Source organism: Gossypium arboreum, chromosome 1 (assembly GCF_025698485.1).
Source record: "Gossypium arboreum isolate Shixiya-1 chromosome 1, ASM2569848v2, whole genome shotgun sequence".
Lineage (NCBI taxonomy): Eukaryota > Viridiplantae > Streptophyta > Magnoliopsida > Malvales > Malvaceae > Gossypium > Gossypium arboreum.
Window position 1 is genome coordinate 34,569,205 of NC_069070.1, and position 14,403 is coordinate 34,583,607.

A 14,403-nucleotide genomic window follows, 5' to 3' on the forward strand; every position below is an offset into this window, starting at 1 on the left:
TTTAACCGATAATTTTGGCAATTCCCTAGAATTTTAGTGGTGAATACCCTTTTGTTCTTTGTGCTGAATTAGTGGAGGGTTTTATATGAAAGTGAAGTTATACAAGTTTCTTTTGGTTCATATGCCTGAAATTTTATGCCATTCTTTGTTTATTTATTTTTAATATTTTTCTAGGTTTGGGATTAAAATTTTATGCCTTTCGATTATACAATTGAAGTGAATTACAAATATCTTTTGTCTTTGTTTCTAGTATTTCCTTTGTGCTTTTTCCTTGGAGGGATAGTTTACGAAAGGAGAGGCTTCATAGATTTATCTAAATGGAGAAAGAACAACCTAATCCTTTATTTTGAGACCTTTTCTCGAAAACAAGTTGTGTTGGATTAAGAACTCTTGCATATTAATTTTCTCAAGCTAGGCTTTGGCATCAAGAACATTGCCTTGTGAGGTCACTTATATATTTTGCAGTCATCATGACAGTCTAGCAATGCATTTAAAGAATAGAATTGAAGAAAAATAATGAATATACCGAGTTGATAATTACTAGAAGGTTTTTGTTAGCAAAAAGTCCATGTCAATCCATCGTCAGACCGAGCTAAGACTTTGTTGTTCGCTCATTTTCTTAAGCAGCCTCTGCTTTACCTTTTCAAAAGACTGCTCTAGGTTCATTAGTTGCATCATTGTAGACAGCATTAGTGCTCCTAATTTAATTGATAGTAATATTGGATGCTTGCTTTCGGTTACATGGATAGTAATAGATGAGGGTGCTTGTGAATTATGTTAGTTGTATTCAAAGTAGAGAAAATTAATGTTTACACCATTTTTTTAAGCTGCCATTTTTAGGATGCCATTCAGCCATATATATGTTTCAAAATCAACCTCATCCAACATACTCCGAACCTAACCTCACATAATCCATTAAAAATGAAGGACTTGTGATATTCTTGACATATATACATTAGTCAGACAAGCGGAGCCTTAACATCATCTCAAGCTCAGTATGAGAACTATTTTGGGGGGTTTTGAGCTTGTATTCATTTATCTTTCTTTGATATAATTTGAATGATAACTAGCTTTATATATATGCACTTTATAATATAATTACTTTCATGCTTGTTAATTGTTAAATCATAAAAATTCACTACAACCATTCTCTTATGTTGATCTTTCTGGAACTTGCATTCTTTCTATCACTGTCTACAGTTTGAAAATTGTATTTACGGATCATAATTCACAAGGAAAAGGCTATCTACTTTTCACATGTAGTAAATAAATAATTATGTTCACGTTACAATTTTTTTTTATACATGAGATTTTTCATTTGAAACTGTGCGGCTTCATTCTGCTGAGGAAAGATGTAAGGAAACAGAAGCTAAAGCTAGGGAGCTTGAGAAACAGGTGTGTTACTCTGTCTTCAGTTGCAAGATCTTTGTCTCCTGCTTGTTATTGTTTGAATGGCTTATCCTATTAAAATGTTTAGCATCATTTGACCTGTTTCATCTAAAGTGTTTCTACTCTATAAACCATTTTTGTTGATGTGGGGCACTTAAATAATTTCAACTTGATGACACAAGCTAAATGCATATGGTAATATTTCAGAAGTCTTTCCTAGTTTTCCTTGAAGTACATATCCTGTCCCTTCCTGTGCTGTTTATCTCTTGGGGAGCTTAACTTTATGTATTTGGTGGATTTCATTGTATAATTCATCTTACACTTACATAAGTTAGGGTCTCCACATGTCATAGATAACACAAGCCTAATAATCAAAATTTATTTCTTTCGACTCAGCTAGTGCACCTTTTCAAGCAGGTTCTCATTCTCTCTTGATTTCATTGGACAAAAGGCCTTCACTCACTGTTTCTTGTTGTGTTTGATTAAAAAACAATGGCTTAGATAAGGAAGCAGACGAGTTGTGTTAATGTTGGAAAATTCTTCTACAGGGATAATTAATATTACATTTTTTTTTCTCTCAAATGGAAACATATAGGATTAATTAGTTAGAGTTCAACTGTTTTGGTCTTATGAGTTCCTATATATATATTGATCTCTATTTTTCTGGTCTTATGAGTACTCCATTTGTGCAGTAAGGGAGAAAAAGACTGGCCAAGAAGAATTGGTAATGATCGTCATTTAATCTGCATAGAGGATCCGTTTGTGGTATCTCATGACCTTGGTCGAGTGGTGGACAAGTTCAGCATTAAAGTTCTAAGAGAAGAGTTTGAACGAGTGACTAATGTAATGCAGTATGATCCAAATCCTTGGATAACACTTTTTGAATCATACGTCCCTGGGTAACAAAACCTTGTCCAAGTGTGTTAGAAAATCAATGGATTGCGTCCCCCATAATCTTCAATTTTGACCTCTTGAGTTTGCATCCATTTTGTAGGAATTGCTTCTAGTGTTGCTAGGCATATCTGTCAGGGTTCTTCCTGAGTTGACTTTTGTAGGCATTTTTGTAGGCATACAGGAATTGCTTTTCATTTTTGTAGGCATTTTTAACGTAACTACCCTCTTCAATTGTGTATATGCTTGTATAGCAGATCTTGATATTATATAAAATGCAATATATAACAATTTATATTTGTATGAGACCCTGGTTCACCTTAATGTCAAATACGAATCCTATTTCAAGTTTCATATTTTTGGTTTCATCTTTTCTTAATAAGACATGGTTCATCAACCGTATAATTCCTATTAATTGTGGTTTGGAAGCTAATTTATAATTATTCAATTCTTGTTTTTATTTTTTATAACACAATTACAGATAATTTATTTGACTTATTACAATAAATTGAGTATTATTATATATTTAATTTTATTTATTTATTTATAAATAAATCATGTAATATATATATATATATATATAAATTAAAATATAAATTTTTAATATATATAAATTTTTAATATATGTAAAAACAACTTTTTGAAAAATATTTTGAAAATCGCCAAACAACAGAAAATATTTTACACTGATTCATCCAAACACCAGAAAAGTAAATCATTTCAATAAGGGTGTGTTTGTCTGCCAGGAAAACATTTTCCTGAAAATGTTTTCCTGATTTTCTGGTGTTTGTTTAACTAAAAAGCTTTTACATGGGGAAAATGTTTTCACAATCACGGGTAAAATGCCTAAGGTTTTAAGGAAAATGTCTTATAGAATTTTTTTCCGTAAGATATTTTCCAACTCTTATCAGGCTTCCCCTTTGCGTCGTTCTTCATCTTGTTTCTTCTCCATCCAGGTCCGTTCCTCATACTTCTTCTATCATCTTTTAATTTCATTTTTTCCTAGCTTTTCACAAATCTTCTCTTCTCAGGGCTGCTGTTTCGTTTCGATGGTTCCAACTCTCACCAATCTTTCCTAGCCAAGCCGTTATTCATCTTCCTTCTTCTTCATCCAGGTAACTCTGCTTCTTTCTACTTCCTCTGTTTGTTGTTTGCTACAATTTGTTGTTGTTTGCTGCAATTCTATTAACAATCGAAACTAGGGCATTCTTTCTTACCAAAAACAAAAACCCCTTTTATAAGTATTTTTAGTTAGAATTAAAGAAAGCATTTCGGCTGGATTTGCAGGAGAATCAACTCATTTAGAAAGTCCCATCTAGAAAGCTAGAAGCTTGCACCAGCAGCCAGATTAAGAGATCTTAAAGACCCCTTTTTTTTCACATAAAACATTAACCTTTTGTCTCTTCCTGAAGTCATAAGGGGATTATCGACTGATCAATCCAACGCAATAATCCCCACTAGGTATCAAGCTCGATTCGAGATCACTAACAGAGTTGGAAAGAAACAGAGTTTCCTTACTAAAAACAAAGTTAGAAAGCCTCATACGCCCAGGCTTAGGTCAATGGTAAGATAAAGAAGCTTAAGTTAGAGAATGGTCTGCTTTTGTCTTTCTGTTAATTGAAATGAAATAGCAGCATGTTTTTCAAATGAAAGACTAGTGATTTTCTTGACATATATACATTAGCTAGATAGATTTTAGAATCAAAGGATTAAGCATGAGAGCCTCTTCTCTTTTCTCTTTGGTGGTCAATTGGCAATAATGATGAATGTTCTTCAAAACTTTAAAACTTTTGTGACGCTTCTGAGGAAAAAGACTAGTCTTAGCAAGCAGCATCTATAGGATAAGTTGTTCTAGATTTATTTTGCTTTTTTTTTTCACAAGACCTTGTTTGGTTTTGTTGTTTGCTGCAATTTGGTTCAATCTTTTAATGCCAAATAGTTGTTTGCTGCAATTTGCTGTTTGCTGCAATTAATTAGTTGTAAGTTTATTTGTAACCACTTCATATTAGACATGCCGAATAGCTTTTGTCTTTCTGTTCATGTTGGAAATAAATTTTAGTTTTGAAAATGAGTTTTTTTGCCATTAACATTGTCCACCTCGATTATTTAAGGAATCGAAACTTGGGGTTTAGTCCTACTTTTTAATTTAACTATCAGAGTATTACTTTTCAGTTTTCATTTGGTTGTTTTGAATTTCTTGATATGTAATTGCTTGGTGGATGAATTTTTATTTGCTCAAGGTGTCGTTTATTCAAACAATATCTTTGATTGAACTGGGAAGTCGACAATTTGTATTGATGTTTGGGAGAAACCACCAAAAGGTTGAGTTAAAGTTAATTGTGATGGGGCATTTGACACCTCAATATCTTATTGGAGTAATAGGCAGAAATGCAAGTGAGAAGATGCTGGATGGGATTGGTAAAAGGATTATAATGGATTCATCAAAGGTTCCCGGGGCTAAAGCTATAGTTGTGGGGATTAAATTAGCTATGAAGAGCAAATGGAACAATTTGATGATAATCGAGAATGACTCCCAAATTATTGCTTTAGATATTAAGAAGAGGAGTTAAGGTCAAAGATGGAGAAAAAGGCGTATCCTTGAGATTTTTGATAAGCAGTCATGCAACTGTCTTCTGCAAAAGTTAATGTTATTAAACGAGAAGTCAATAGGGTAATGAATTGGTTTGCTAAACAAGAGATGTACATTTCTGGTTGTTGGAATCAACTACCATCTTCCTTGGTCTCTGTTTTTGACAAGAATGGTTTACCTGCACCTCCATCTTTTTAATGTAAGGATCTAGGATAAACTTAGAGGATACTATAGTTTTCTCATATTAGTTTATCCAGGTTATTTGTTGTTTTTTGGAGTGAAAGTTTTTTTGCCAAAGAAAAAAAAAGAAATTGAAAGGCTGATTTATAATACTAATGGTGACAATACATGAAGTTTATAAGTTTGTTTGTATTTTGCATTAATTGATTTTGGGAAAAATGGTCTTAAATGAGATTATGATTTATCATTATTTTTAGCATTGATGTTTTGATAATAATTAATGTATTTTTAGAGTTGAGAATTAATGTTGTGCCAAAGCAAAATTGTATAGATAGATTATTTGTTATAATATAAATTTTATTTTTACTAAAAATTTAGATAATTATTTTTATACAAATTTATATAATTTCTCTTAATCCATCACTGTAAATATTATTTTGTGTAAAATCTTTGAATTCCACGAAAAAAGTAGAGAATTATTTTAAGTAATTGTTATTAGGTGTTGCGAGCGAAGCTGGAAAAACAGATATATAGCAGATCCAAGGAATTTTTTTTATAGAATTACATTTACTATGTAGTTTTGATATTTAACATTTAAAATATTTTGTAAAAATTATGACTTATTTATCCATATATATTAAAATTATTAATGTACATATTGCATCAAATCAATAAATTGGAAGCTTTAAGCAACCAGAGGGATACATATTCATTCCGTTGACTAAATTCAAATTTATTATTAGGATATATTATTAGGATAGGATAATCTTTTTATTTTTTAGATAATCTATTCCATCCACAGGCTTCTAAGGCATTGATTTATTCTCTCTATTTTGATTTAATTCTAGTTAAATTATCAAAAAAATAATTACAATTATTATTTTTGTGTCAAATTATAGTAATAAAATTAAAGGTTGAAATATATTTTTCTAAGTCTTTATACATTACAAACATTTAAAATTTAATCCTTAATTTTATTTTCAAGTTAGTCTCTCTACTTTTGGATTTAAAAATTTAATCTAATTATTTGTATGACTTTTTAAAATTTTAAAAATAAATTCACTTAATAATCATGTAATAATAAATATGATATTGAAAAGTTTTTAATTGAAAGTTAATTATAATTATAATTATTTATTATTGGTTTTATTATTTTCCTTTTCTCTTTTAAGACAAACTATAATGGGTATGGATTATCAATATTTGACACTACAAACAATATAATCCACTAATTTAAAGCTTGTTTGAAGGACCCGACCACCACTAGTATTTTGTCCATCAAAATTATAAAATTAAATTGCACCATTAATATTGAATTAGTTTACATCATTCATCTATTTGATTTAAGTTTCCTCTTTTGCTTTATAGCTTTAACTAAATTCATGGTTTAACTTAATGCTTTTAAACTCTTTTTTTGATTTATAATTTTATTCAAACATTTTCATATTTGTATGTAGTCATGGTAACTTTATTCATATATGTGATCCTATGATAAGCTTGCATCTTTTTTGTAGGGATCAAATATTTGTGTGTCATTATTTTGTGTAATGCAATTGTCGGAGTTGTGGCTTCAGTTTTAACTTTTGGGGCTTTTTGGATTAAAAAATTAAAAATTAGGAAGGAAATTGCTTCTCACCCTCGTGTGAATCGAGATTATGAAAGGGAAAATTATATTAATAATATTTTATATAGTGGTGACCAGCATTGTATTGATCTGATAAGGATGAGACCAATAGCCTTTTTTTAATTTGTGTGATATTCTTTGTAGGAATAATTTGTTACAATCAACTAAGTCTGTAAATATTAGGGCGCAAGTAGTTATATTTTTACATATAATTGGTCATAATGTAAGGTTTCGAGTGATTGGATCTGGATATTATAGATCAACTGAGACAATTCAACGTTACTTTAGGGTTGTATTGAGAGCTATTTTGAAATATATAAACTAGTTATTAGATTACCTGATGAGTCAACTCCTAGTGAAATCAGAAACAATCCAAGGTTTTATCCTTACTTTAAAGATTGTATTGGAGCATTAGATGGAACTCATGTTCGTGCATCTGTTCCACTTAACATTCAAGGAAGATTTCGTAACCGTAAAGGGGGGACGACACAAAATGTATTGGCAGCCATCACATTTGATTTGAAATTTTCCTATGTTCTAGTTGGTTGGGAAGGTAGTGCACAGATTCTCGTATTTTAAGTGATACACTTTCACGCCCAAGAGGATTAAGAATTCTGGAAGGTAAGAATTAACATTAAATACCAAATAGGTCTATTAAGCTCATAATTTATTAGTAATATTATGTTTTGTAAAATTATAGGTAAATATTATCTTGTTGATGTTGGATATGGCATCCGAAATGGATATATTACCCTTTATCGTGGTGTCCAATATCATTTAAAAGAGTTTAGTGATCAGGGGCCTGAAAATGCAAAGGAACTCTTTAATCTTCATCATTCATCATTGTGAATCACCATTGAACGTGTTTTTTGGATTTTGAAGAAACGGTTTTGTGTATTAGATGCTGAACCATTTTGGAATTTTCAAACTCAAGTAGATATAGTTTTGGCTTGTTGTATCATTCATAATCATATAATAGGAGTTGCTCCTAGTGATTTACTTAATTATGGATTATACGAGGAGCTTGAGTCTGATTTGATAATAACAACTCTTACAGAGCGAGAAGAAAGAGAAGAAGCAAGAGAATGGTCTGCTAAGAGAGATGAAATTGCACAGACTATGTGGACTGATTATATGGCTAGAAATATTAGGTAGGTTTAGGGCTTAGAGTTATTGTTTCTATGTTATGTATGTTTTAGTATTAAAATTATTTTTTTTTTGTTAATGTTGGTTGGATAATGATATTGAAATTTTAGTTTGTTGGATTTTGAAATTATTATGTCTTGAATTTGTTAGATATTAAATTTATTATGTTTTAAGTTTGTTGAATTTATTATGTTAGATATTGAATTTATTTGGTTGGATAATGATATTGAAAATTATTAATGTAGAATGGGTAAGGGCAACAAAGAAGGGACCTCCAAGCAATTCAAGTGGACAAAACCAATGTAACATCTTTTTCTTGAAATTCTAGTAGATGAGGCCCAGAAAGGAAATAAGCCTTCTAACACTTTCAAAGCAGTTTCTTTTAATCGAGTTGCCGTAGCTATTTCTGAAAGATTTCAAGTCCAATGCGATGCGAAGCATGTGGAAAATCATTTGAGGACTGTAAAAAACCAATGGCAGATTATATGCGCAACTCGGGATGAAAGTGGTTTTAGATGGAATGATAACATGAAAATGATCACATGTGATAGAGTGACATATGATGCAGCAGTGATGGTAATTTATGTATATATATGTTAAGTATATTTCAATTGTTTTTTACTTGTTATTCTAATTGTGTATAATATCCAACAGGCACACAAGAAGTATGAACCATTTTTGAATAAAAGCATTAATCATTATGATGAAATGGCTTTGGTTGTTGGCAAAGATAAGGCAACAGGGAGTTTTGCCAGAACATTTGCTGACATAGATTTGGATGATGGTAACCAAGATTCAGTGCCTATAGACGGAGACAATGAAGAGATTGAAAAGGAAAGAACAAATGTATCTTCATCTGGCACATCCAAACGTAAAAGAAAAAATGTTCAAGAAAGTATTGTTGATGAACAAATTAAATTTGTGGGTGAACAACTTGGCAAAATTGCTAATGCTTTGGAACAATTTACTGCGGATAAGACAACATATCTTTACGAAGAAGTGATGTCGATGGAGGAAGAAGGATTTGATGATGACTTCCTGTGTTTCGTGTTTGATTATCTAGTAAGCCATGAATCCGAGGCCAAAGCTTTTTTAGTTAAAAGTAAGAAGCATAGAAAAATTTGGCTTCAAAAATTTTCTCAAGGTTGAAGATATTGATACTTTTAATGTGGTGTAATATTAGTTATATATGCACTTGGATGTGGTGTACTACTAATTATACTAATTATGCATTTGGATAATATTATTAATTTCTAGTATTAATTGTGGTTTTGAAGCTAATTTATAATTATTCAATCCTTGTTTTTATTTTTTTATAACACAATTACAAATAATTTATTTGACTTTGGTTGTTTTCAATTTATGACGGTTAATATTCTAGCTTAATAATTGAATATTATTATATATTTAATTTGATTTATTTATTTATAAATAAATCATTGCAATATATGTAAAAAAACTAAAGTATAAATTTATTAAAAACAATTTAAAATATAAATATATGTAAAACGACTTTTTAGGAAAATATTTTCGGAAATTTGCCAAACAACATAAAATATTTTACACAGATTCATCCAAACACTAGAAAAGTAAATCATTTCCAGAAAAGTAAATCATTTTCCAGAAATTATTTTCTGGAAAATATTTTACTAGCAAACAAACGGACCCTAAAAGTAAATCATTTTCCAGAAATCATTTTCCGAAAAACATTTTACTGGCAAACAAACGGAGCCTAAGTAATAAGTTTTTCAGAATTAGATTAGTGGTCAAATAAGTTAGGTCATTAGATTAATCGATTTGAATGATTTGATTAAATATATCATTAAAAAATTAAAAATTGATTCAACAGTGAGTTTATAAATTTTTAGCTCAATTCAACCGATCTGTATTGGTTCTCGACTCAACCAATCCAAAGCCTTTCTTTAGACTGATAACCCAATCAATTCTCGATTCAACAAATCTAATTGATTGGTTCGGCTCAAATAACATTAGTAAATAGTTGTCATAACTAATTTTCAATTTTGATTAAAAATCATCTTGACAATATCTTAAAGAATATGTGAATTTTAGGTGTAAGAAAAACAAAATGTTTTATTTTAAAATATGAAGTCGCCACCGATCTTTTTGGCTAGGTGTGATCACACCTATAAAATCACCTTTAAAAAAGAAAATTTTGAAAGTTTATTTAAAAGATAATTTTGGGTCTATGTTAAAACCCAAAGAAAAATGTTTAGATTCGGGACTCTGTTACACATGAGAAAAATTTTACCACCATCGTGACATCCAAAATCGATACCTTATTAAATATGTGCTATCAAAAAATTAAAATTAAAATATCAATGATCTCCTTATATATAAATGAATAAGGAGATTTATCAAATGAGTAAACTGATTTGTTTATAGTAAAACTTGATATAAATAAAGTGAATTGCTGAAATACGAGAAGAATATCCTTTCATTAACAATGATCTATAAAACCTCTCTTGTATTTTGGGACGAAAGATTTTGGGTTTTTTACCTAAATAATTTTTTTAAAAAATTAAGTACTGAAATAGGTTGTCAACTGGATTATATACAAAAATGGTATTTTTTGGGGTCGTGCCTATCTGACAGGCGCAACCATTTTTTATATTAAAATATTTTTTTACTTTAAATAAAATATTATTTTATTTTTATTAAAAATATTTAAATATATATACAGGTCAAAATACGGGTTAAAATACCCGAAACTGGTCGCACTTGACAAGTAGGTGCCACTGCTGTCCCCTGCGCCCCTTTGCCGCACAACCCCCCCTCTGCTGCACAGATACACTACTTGGCAGTGTGTAGTCCCTTCACAAGGGAAAAAAAATTGTAAATGGGGGACCTTATAAGCATGGTCCCCCAAGCTCAAGCACCCACCGGAAGAGAGAAAGAAAGGAGAAGAAGAAGAAGAAAGAAAAAAAGAAAGAAAAGATAATATATTATTTTAGTAAATAATTTTTGTTTATAATTTAAAGAGTTTAATTAAGATGTTGTGAAATTTTTTATTATTAATTATTATTTATAAATTGTTTATGTTTAATGTTTATGGTTTTGGGTTAATATTTTGTATGAATGTATTTTTTATAATTATTTTAAAATTAATTTGTTAGGAATTTAGGATTATGTTATAAATTGTTGTGTTTAGTTTAGTGTTTGGTGAGTTTTAGAAATGTAAAATTATTTTGTTAAATATTTTGTTAGTAATTTATTATAAATTGTTGTGTTTTGTGAGTTTTAGTAATGTAAATTTTTAAAAAAATAATTTTATAGTTATTTTGTTAGGAGTTTATGATTAGATTATAAATTGTTAGTATTTTGTGTTTTGTTATAGTTATTTATTTTGTGAATAATTTATGAGATTAGGTTGCAAATTGTTAGCATTTATATAGGGTTTTGTGATTTTTAGTAATGTAAATTTTTAAAAAAATAATTTTATAGTTATTTTGTTAGTAATTTATGATTAGATTATATAAATTGTTAGTGTTTAGTTATGTGTTTTGTGATTTTTAGTAATGTATTTTTTAAAAAAATTATAGTTATTTCGATAGTAATTCATGATTAGGTTATATAAATTGTTAGTGTTTAGTTTAGTGTTTTGTGATTTTTAATGTAATTTTTATAAAATGTAATTTTATTTGATTTTATTTATTTGACAATTTTATTGATTTATTAAAATATTGATTAAATTTGTTGTTATATAATTTCATAAGTTGTTTGAAAGAAACTAATCGGTATGTTTCTATTTCTATTTTTATTTTTATTTTTTAATTAGTATATTTTTATGTTTAGATAGTTTTTATTTATTTTAATTATATTATTAGTTTTTATTTATTTTAATTATATTATTATTGTAAAGTAATATAATTTTTATTATTGTAGGTAAATTATGGAAAATTATGAGATACTTATCGTGTTTTGTTTCGAAATTTAAAATAATTTATTGTATTTTTAAAACAAATTAAATGAATTCGTTTATTTAATTTGATTTGCAACAAATGAGTTCTTTGATTAATAATAATAGTCACATATCAAGTACTATTAATGAGATAGTAATGAAATTTTTATTATAGTAATGAAATTTTTATATGATACTCATGTTATTTGCAAAATTAAATTATATTATATTAACTATTTTGTTAATTTAATAATGTCAGGGCCCGTACCATGTATTGAGGGGCCGTTTTAATAGTGTAGGGTTTCTGCCAGATGAACGCCTAATGCCATACTTGGAGTTCGCCGGGTTCTGATCAATGGCATTGATTTGGACTTTTGATCTACAATACGACTTGATTTCCGCTTTAGTCGAGCGATGGCGTCCGAAGACCCACACATTTCATTTGCCGTGTGAGGAGTGCACCATCACTCTAGAAGATGTTACACTACAGCTCGGGCTCCCCATCGACGGGAATGCGGTCACGGGCGTAAGTTCGATCTCTAGGCCAGCTGCCCTTTGTTGGACGCTCGCCAAGTGAGGGGAAATTTTCCAGTTTGAGGTTTTCATGGCTAAAGGCAAATTTGAGTATTTGCCGAGTATTGCCAATGAATAAGAGGTGATGCAGGCCATTCAAGCTTACATTATGCACTTTATAAGGAGTGTACTCATGTCGGATGCAAACGGCAGTGCAGTCTACTTGATGTACTTACCCCTATTATCCAATTTGCATAGCACCCGTTCATACAGTTAAGGGTCCGTAGTGTTAGCCATGTTGTATCGCAAACTTTATCGGATGTCAGATCTTTCAACGATGGACATAGGTGGATGCCTCATACTATGTAGTCATGGGCAATTTACCGGATGCCATTCTTGGCATCCATTAGTCACCAATCATATGCATTTCTACTCGTTAATAGGTGATGAATTTTTACTTGTTATAACAATTAGTTAACTTTTTTCAGATTATATTGTTCTAACAATTTGTTTTCGTAGATGGAGCACTAATCTGAGTATCAAAAGGTCATACACGTTTCTGATATACCATCTGATGATTGAGAATCATGTTGGAGAGAGGGTAAGTTTTTCCAATATCAACTTAATTTTATTATTTTATCTCACTCGATCCGCGTTAATAAAATAATGTTATTAACTATGCAGTTCATCTAGATGTCGTATTATATTATAAAAATTATGGCGATTATTCCCTTGTCTACCCACGTCTACTCAAATCTATAGTGCATTAGCGCACCCATTATCAATATTCAGACAGTGGAGTGGTATCATGGCGATCAAGTACTCCGAAAATTCGGTTGCATACAGTATATCTCGACACTGCCAAAACGATTGGGGGAGATCCATGGGATTAACAAGAGGGGGAAGCATGGAAATGATTGGGGAGAAGCGCATGAAGAAAATATTACGATGTGGAACAACCGGTTGGGGAGGGTACCTCAGATGGATCGTGCTTTGGATCTGCAGCCCTCGTTAGAGTACATACAGTGGTACTATGAGATAGGGAAACTATTTTTGTTTGGTGGGCGGTTGATGGTAGTCCCCCGCATATGACATAAATTGGGCAACCCCTTCTAAATCCGCATCATGCACCAGAGTCGGAGGCAGAGCCAGAACTACACTCTGAGGATAGTTCTTATCATCCAAATTTGGGGGGCGATGACTATTTCCCGAGCTCGTCAGGCCATGGATATCATTCAGAGTTTGATATCTTCAGCCCACTACCACCTCAGTACTCTAGTCATCCTGACTTGTATCCACCTCAGTACTCTGCTCCTTCCGGCCCGTATCCACCGCCGTACTCCACTCTTCTCGGCCCGTATCAACTACTGTATGTCACTCCTCCTGTCTCAAGTTCATCGATGGCGTTTGAGACATATGATTTTTCGTCTATGTTTCGTACACCCCTACAAACGGATGAAGAGAATGTTGATCGCCGCAATCACCCGCAATGTGAACGTCGAGCTCAAAAAAAATATACCCCTAGAACCACACCATCAAACTATCAATTTTAAGGGGTTTCGTAATATAAACAACTTCATATTTATGTAATGAATTTTTTCCATTTTATTTATCAATTTTATATATATATATATTTTGCAATTTAAATAGTCAATTTTGTATTTATGTAATGATTTTTTTCCATTTTATTTATCAATTTTATGGGTTTTTTTACAATTTAAATAGTAAACTTTATATTTATGTAATGACTTTTTCACATTTCAGTTATCAATTTTATGTTTTTTTTTTCAATTTAAATAAATAAACTTTAGACTAACTTTGTGAGTCAAATTAGATTAATTGCAACAAATTATAGACAACTTTTAGATTCAATCCTCTCAACATGCAATGAACAACATCTCAATTTCTACCCGATCGCGACTATTGTCCAATATGGTAGTTTAGGAGCAGGCATTTACTTCGATTATGACCAGCTAATCTGCATACGCCACATAGCTTCCTGTCGAATTTCTCCTTAATATCTGTTTTGTTATAGATTCTGGATGATTGTAGACGACCTTTTGGGTTCCTACACAACCCTTTTTCTGGGACAAGCTTGAAGGTCATCAGAGGAACCTCTCATGTAGATAGGTCAGGAAGCAAGGGGGAATT